The sequence below is a fragment of the Arachis stenosperma genome, chromosome 5 (assembly GCF_014773155.1).
Source record: "Arachis stenosperma cultivar V10309 chromosome 5, arast.V10309.gnm1.PFL2, whole genome shotgun sequence".
NCBI classification, from domain to species: Eukaryota; Viridiplantae; Streptophyta; class Magnoliopsida; order Fabales; family Fabaceae; genus Arachis; species Arachis stenosperma.
This window is the reverse complement of record NC_080381.1, coordinates 80,858,297-80,865,692: the sequence shown is the minus strand read 5'-3', so window position 1 is coordinate 80,865,692 and position 7,396 is coordinate 80,858,297. Positions and strand designations below refer to the sequence as shown.

The following is a 7,396-nucleotide window of genomic DNA, read 5'->3' as shown; positions in this document are numbered from 1 at the left end:
CTAAACAATATGGAACAGAAACAGTAAGTATTTTGTTAATTTTACTCTATCATAAATATTTTTATTTTATTTTTATATTAAAATAACTATTATTTTTGAATTTTAATAATTTATTAATTAGTTTATATCTATTATACTATTATATACTACAAGTATTTATTGAAATATAATATTAATAGATATTATATAATTATGAAAAGAAAATAATAAGTGAGTTTATAATTACTGTTAAACAAAAATATAATTAATTTAAGAATGAGTGAGCTTATATTTAAAATTAAAATAAGTTAAATAGAAGTAAATTATTTGCAGAAAGATATCAATATGTATTTTAATTTGCGTATATATTATTAATAAGCAATTTAGCCTAGTGGTTGAGATAGGCGAAATTGTGACTCATACTTTTCACAACTCTTATTCGGATCTCATGTCGGATCTCCAGATACTCATTTTTCTTGAGCATGAAAGGGACCTCAGGTATTACCTTCTTCTTGGCCACAACCTCATAGAAGTGGTCTTGATGGGCTTTTGAGATGAATCTCTCCATCTCCCATGACTCAGAGGTGGAAGCAATTGCCTTCCTTTTCCTCTTTCTTGAGGTTTTTCTGGCCTTAGGTGCCATCAATGGTTATGGAAAAACAAAAAAGCTATGCTTTTACCGCACCAAACTTAGAATGTTGCTCATCCTCGAGCAAAAGAAGAAAGAATAGAAGAAGAAAAAGAAGAAGATATAGAGGAGAGGGAGAGAGGTGTGGGTTTTGGCCAAGGGGGAGAAGAGGGGGTAGTGTTGTGTGAAAATGAAGAAGGATGGAGGGGTTTATATAGTGTAGGGAGAAGGGTTTGGGTTTGATCATTTAGGGTGGGTTTGGGTGGGAAAGAGATTTTGAATTTGAAGATAGGTGGGGTTTATGGGGAAGAGCAGATGGATGTGATTGGTGATGGGGTGATGGGGAAGAGAGATTGAGGTGATTGATGAAGGGTATAGTGTTATTGGATTGTGTGAAGAAGAGAGAAGTGGGGTAGGTGGGGATCCTGTGGGGTTCACAGATCCTGAGGTGTCAAGGATTTCTCATCCCTGCATCTTTTAGGCGTGTAAAACGCCCTCTGTATGCAATCCTGGCGTTTAACGCTAGACTGCAGCTTGTTTCTGGCATTTAACACCAGCCTGATGCTTGTTTCTGGCGTTAAACACCCAAATATAGCCTGTTTCTGCCGTTTAAATGCCAAATAGCTCTTCCTCCAAGGTGTGCTTTTTCTTCTGCTATTTTTTATTCTATTTTTAATTTTTGCAATTGTTTTGTAACTCCACATGATCATAAACCTAACATAACATAAAAGAACAATAGAAATATAGAAAAATAAAAAAAATTAGCTTGCCTCCCAATAAGCACTTCTTTAATGTCAATAGCTTGATAGTGAGCTCTCATGGAGCTTCACAGATGTTCAGAGCATGATGAGCGCCTCCCAACACCAAACTTCGAGTTTGAATGTGGGGGCTTCTCAACACCAAACTTAGAGTTTGGTTGTGGCCTCTCAACACCAAACTTAAAGTTTGATTGTGGGGGCTTTGTTTGACTCTGTATTGAGAGAAGATTTTCATGCTTCCTCTCCATGGTTGTAGAGGAAGATCCTTGAGCTTTAAACACAAGGTAGTCACCATTCAATTGAAGGACTAGCTCTCCTCTGTCAACAACAATCACAGCTCTTGCTGTGGCTAGGAAGGGTCTTCCAAGGATGATGCATTCATCCTCATCCTTCCCAGTGTCTAGGATTATGAAATCAGTAGGGATGTAAAGGCTTTTAACCTTCACTAACACGTCCTCTACCAATCCATAAGCTTGTTTTATTGACTTGTCTGCCATCTCTAATGAGATTCTTGCAGCTTGTACCTCAAAGATCCCCAGTTTCTCAATTACAGAGAGTGGCATAAGATTTATACCTGACCCCAGGTCACACAGAGCCTTCTTAAAGGTCATGGTGCCTATGGTACAGGGTATTAAGAATTTACCAGGATCTTGTTTCTTTTGAGGTAAAGTTTGCTGAACCCATGTATTTAGTTCACTAATGAGCAAGGGAGGTTCATCTTCCCAAGTCTCATTACCAAACAACTTGGCATTCAGCTTCATGATGGCTCCTAGATATTGAGCAACTTGCTCTTCAGTTATATCTTCTTCCTCTTCAGAGGAAGAATAGTTCTCAGAGCTCATGAATGGTAGAAGGAAGTTTAATGGAATCTCTATGGTCTCAATATGAGCCTCAGATTCCTTTAGGTCCTCAATAGGGAACTCCTTTCTGTCTGGAGGACGTCCCATGAGGTCTTCCTCATTGGGATTCACGTCCTCGCCTTTCTCTTTGGATTCGGCCATTTTGATTACATCAATGGCCTTGCACTCTCTTTTTGGATTCTCTTCTGTATTGCTTGGGAGAGTACTAAGAGGAGTTTCAGTGATTTTCTTACTCAGCTGACCCACTTGTGACTCCAAGTTTCTAATAGAGGACCTTGTTTCATTCATGAAACTTAAAGTGGCCTTAGATAGATCAGAGACTATGTTTGCTAAACTAGAGGGGCTCTGCTCAGAATTCTCTGTCTGTTGCTGAGAAGATGATGGAAAAGGTTTGCTATTGCTAAACCTGTTTCTTCCACCATTATTAAAACCTTGTTGAGGCTTCTGTTGATCCTTCCATGAGAAATTTGGATGATTTCTCCATGAGGGATTATAGGTGTTTCCATAGGGTTCACCCATGTAATTCACCTCTACTATTACAGGGTTCTCAGGATCATAAGCTTCTTCTTCAGAAGATGCTTCTTTAGTACTGTTGGATGCATTTTACAATCCATTCAGACTCTGAGAAATCATGTTGACTTGCTGAGTCAACATTTTGTTCTGAGCTAATTTGGCATTTAGAGCATCAATTTCAAGAACTCCCTTCCTCTGAGGCGTCCTATTACTCATAGAATTCCTCTCAGAGGTGTACATGAATTGGTTATTTACAACCATGTCAATGAGTTCTTAAGCTTCTGCAGGAGTTTTCTTTAGGTGAATGGATCCACCTGCAGAATGGTCCAGTGACATCTTAGAGAACTCAGATATACCATCATAGAATATATCCAAAATGGTCCACTATGAAAGCATGTAAGAAGGACACTTTTTGGTCAACTGATTGTATCTTTCCCAAGCTTCATAGAGGGATTCACCATCTTTTTGCCTGAAGGTCTGAACATCCACTCTAAGCTTGCTCAACTTTTGAGGAGGAAAGAACTTGGCCAAGAAGGCCGTGACCAACTTATCCCAAGAGTTCAGGCTATCTTTAGGTTGAGAGTCCAACCATACTCTAGCTCTGTCTCTTACAGCAAATGGGAAAAGTATGAGCCTGTAGACTTCAGGATCTACTCTATTAGTCTTAACAGTATCACAAATCTGCAAGAACTCAATTAAAAACTGATAGGAATCTTCTTGTAGAAGTCCATGAAACTTGCAGTTTTGTTGCATTTGAGGAACTAGTTGAGGCTTCAGCTCAAAATTGGAAGTAAGTGTAGTATAATCACCAAGCATCCTCCTTGCATTATTGTTGTTGTCATTATTTTCAGCTGCCATCTCCTCTTCTTTTTCAAAAATTTCTGTAAGGTTTTCTCTGGATTGTTGTATTCTAGCTTCTCTTAGTTTCTTCTTCAGAGTCCTTTCAGGTTCAGGATTTGCTTCAACAAGAATGTTATTATCCTTACTCCTGCTCATATAAAAAAGAAGGGAATAGAAAATAATAATAGGGATCCTCTTTACCACAGTAGAGGGATTCCTTTATGTGAGTTTAAGAAAATAAGAAGAAAATCCAAACACAGGTAGAGGGGAGAAGAGGGTTCGAATTTTGAGTAGAAGAGAAGTGTTAGTAGATAAATAAATAAATAGAAGAAGATGAGAGGGAGGAGTTTTCAAAAATTAACTAAAATAAAAGAAAAATATTTTTGTTTTTATTTTAAATTAAAGTTAAAATTTGAATTTATAAAAAGGAATAAAATTAAAATTTAAAACAATTAGTTAAAAAAAATTTTGAAAAAGAGGGAGGTGATTTTCGAAAATTAGAGAGAGGAAAGTAGTTAGGTGGTTTTGAAAAAGATAAGAAACAAACAAAAATTCCATTAGTTAGTTGAAAAAGATTTGAAAATCAATTTTGAAAAGATAAGAAGTTAGAAAAGATTTTGAAATTGATTTTGAAAAAGATATGATTTGAAAAAGATATGATTAAAAAGATATGATTGAAAAGATATTTTGAATAAGATTTGAAAAGGAGATTAAAAAGATTTTATTTTTAAAATTAAAATTGATTACTTGACTAACAAGAAAGTAAAAGATATGATTCTAGAATTTAAAGATTGAACCTTTCTTAACAAGAAAGTAACAAACTTCAAATTTTTGAATCAATCACATTAATTGTTAGTAAAGTTTTTGAAAATTATGAAATAAAATTAATAGAAAAGATTTTGAAAATCAATTTTAAAAATTTTCAAAAATGATAAAAAAATGAAAAAGATTAGATTTTGAAAAAGATTTTGAAAAGATAAGATTTTTAAAATTGAAATCTTGACTTGACTAACAAGAAACAACTTATCTTAAAATTTTTTGACTAAGTCAACCCAAAGATTTCGAAAATTATGAGTAAAATAAGGAAAAGATATAATTTTTTATTTTTTTTGAATTTTTTAATGATGAGAGAGAAAAACACAAATATGACCCAAAACATGAAAATTTTGGATCAAAACCAATGATGCATGCAAGAACACTATGAATGTCAAGATGAACACCAAGAACACTTTGAAGATCAAGATGAATATCAAGATTTATTTTTGAAAAATTTTCAAGAGAGGAAAACATGCAAGACACCAAACTTAGAAATTTTCAATGTTTAGACACTATGGATTAAAAAATGCATATGAAAAACAACAAAAGACACAAAACAAGAAAAAATGAAGATCAAATAAGAAGACTTATCAAGAACAACTTGAAAATCATGAAGAACACCATGCATGAGTTTTTCAAAAAATGCACAAATTTTAAAAACATGCAATTGACACCAAACATAAAAATTGACACTAGACTCAAACAAGAAACACAAAATATTTTTTATTTTTATGATTTTATTTATTTTTTGGAATTTTTTCGAAAATTAATTTTGGAAAAACGAAAAAGAAGAAAAATTTTGAAAGATTTTTTAAAACTTTTTGAAAACAAAATAAAGGTTGAAATAAGAAGAAAATTACCTAATCTGAGCAACAAGATGAACCGTCAGTTGTCCAAACTCAAACAATCCCCGACAACGGCGCCAAAAACTTGATAGGCAAAATTGTGTCTCATACTTTTCACAACTCGAACAATTCCTAGCAATGGCTCCAAAAACTTGGTGCACAATACTATGGTTCACACACATTCTTCACAACTTCGCACAACTAACCAGCAAGTGCACTGGGTCGTCCAAGTAATAAACCTTACGTGAGTAAGGGTCGATCCCACAGAGATTGTTGGTATGAAGCAAGCTACGGTCATCTTGTAAATCTCAGTTAGGCGAATTCTAATGGTTATAATGGTTTTCGAATATAAATATAAATAAAGCATAAAATAGAGATAGAGATACTTATGTAATTCATTGGTGGGAATTTCAGATAAGCGCATGAAGATACTGTGTTCCTTCTGAATCTCTGCTTTCCTACTACTTTCATCCAATCATTCTTACTCCTTTCCATGGCAAGCTGTATGTTAGGGGATCACCGTTGTCAATGGCTACCATCCGTCCTCTCAGTGAAAATGGTCCAGCTGCGCTGTCACCGCACGGCTAATCATCTATCTGTTCTCGATCATATAGGAATAGGATTTACTATCCTTTTGCGTTGTCACCACGCCTTACAGTCGTGAGTTTGAAGCTCGTCACAGTCATTCAATCCCTGAATCCTACTCGGAATACCACAGAGAAGGTTTAGACTTTCTGGATTCTCATGAATGCTGCCAATGGATTCTAGCTTATACCACGAAGATTCTGATTAAGGAATCCAAGAGATATTCATTCAAACTTATTTGCATGTAGAACGAAAGTGGTTGTCAGGCACATGTTCATAAGTGAGAATGGTGATGAGGGTCACATAATCATCACATTCATCAGGTTCTTGGGTGCGAATGGATATCTTAGAATAAGAATAAGCGTGAATTGAATAGAAACTCCACCGTTGAAAATACATAAGTGAGAATAAGGTAAGCATGGCCGTGAGGCCAGCCCCCAATATCTAAGGACTAACAATTATCAAAGATGTTCCAAAAGCTCGTCCAAAGATGTGAGTACAATAGTAAAAAGTTCTATTTATACTAAACTAGTTACTAGGGTTTACAGAAATAAGTCTAAGTGCAGAAATCAACTTCCGGGGACCACTTTGTTGTGCGCTTGGGCTGAGCTTGAGCTTTACACGTGAAGAGGCTTCTCTTGGGGTTAAACGCCAAGTTGTAACATGTTTTTGGCATTTAACTCTGGTTTGTGACGTGTTTCTGGCGTTTTACTCTAGAATGCAGCATGGAACTGGCGTTTCGCGCCAGTTTGCATCGTCTAAACTCAAATAAAGTATGGACTATTATATATTTCTGGAAAGCCCTGGATGTCTACTTTTTAACGCAATTGAGAGCGCGCCATTTTGAGTTCTGTAGCTCCAGAAAATTCATTTCGAGTGCAGGGAGGTTAGAATCCAACAGCATCTGTAGTCCTTTTTCAGCCTCCTATCAGATTTTTGCTCAGGTCCCTCAATTTCAGCCAAAAAATACCTGAAATCATAGAAAAATATAAAAACTCATAGTAAAGTCCAGAAATGTGAATTTTGCATAAAAACTAATAAAAACATCCCTAAAAGTAGCTAGATCCTACTAAAAACTACCTAAAAACAATGCCAAAAAGCGTATAAATTATCCGCTCATCAGCTGACGCTACCGTTCATGTTCCAACTATTTCATTTTGAAGAAATTTTGAAATTGAAACGGTCCAATCATCGGACTGGACCAGTATAAGGTCCGGTTCACCGGTTTTTTGGTCGAACCGGTCTGTCCGGTCCAGTTCTGATAACAATGGTTTGAAGTGTCGGTATACTAAAAATATGAATTGCTTGGATCAAAATTTGGTGGTATATAGAAAGTTAATAAAATAAAAAAGACTAACAAATTTCTAACATGTGATAGTATAGATGAAATTTAAAGTGCTTTAGTGCAATATTGCCTTCCATTTAATTTAGTAGAGCCATAGGAGATTCATAACACGCATTTAGTGACTTCCCCACGGTGTACTATATTTATATATGAATTTTGCGCAGATACCAAATATTTTATTAAATTCTTATTTACAGAAAGATATATCAAATGAGATTTGACATTAC

At 35.2% G+C, this 7,396-nt stretch overlaps 1 non-coding gene across 1 annotated transcript; it reads left to right on the top strand.

Annotated features, from left to right (window-relative positions):
• Positions 1 to 3,128: 3,128 nt before the first annotated feature.
• LOC130984346 (small nucleolar RNA R71) lies at positions 3,129 to 3,236 on the top strand. The gene has a single exon (XR_009088287.1). It is a non-coding gene; the product is annotated as a small nucleolar RNA R71 (small nucleolar RNA).
• The last annotated feature ends 4,160 nt before the right edge of the window (positions 3,237 to 7,396 follow it).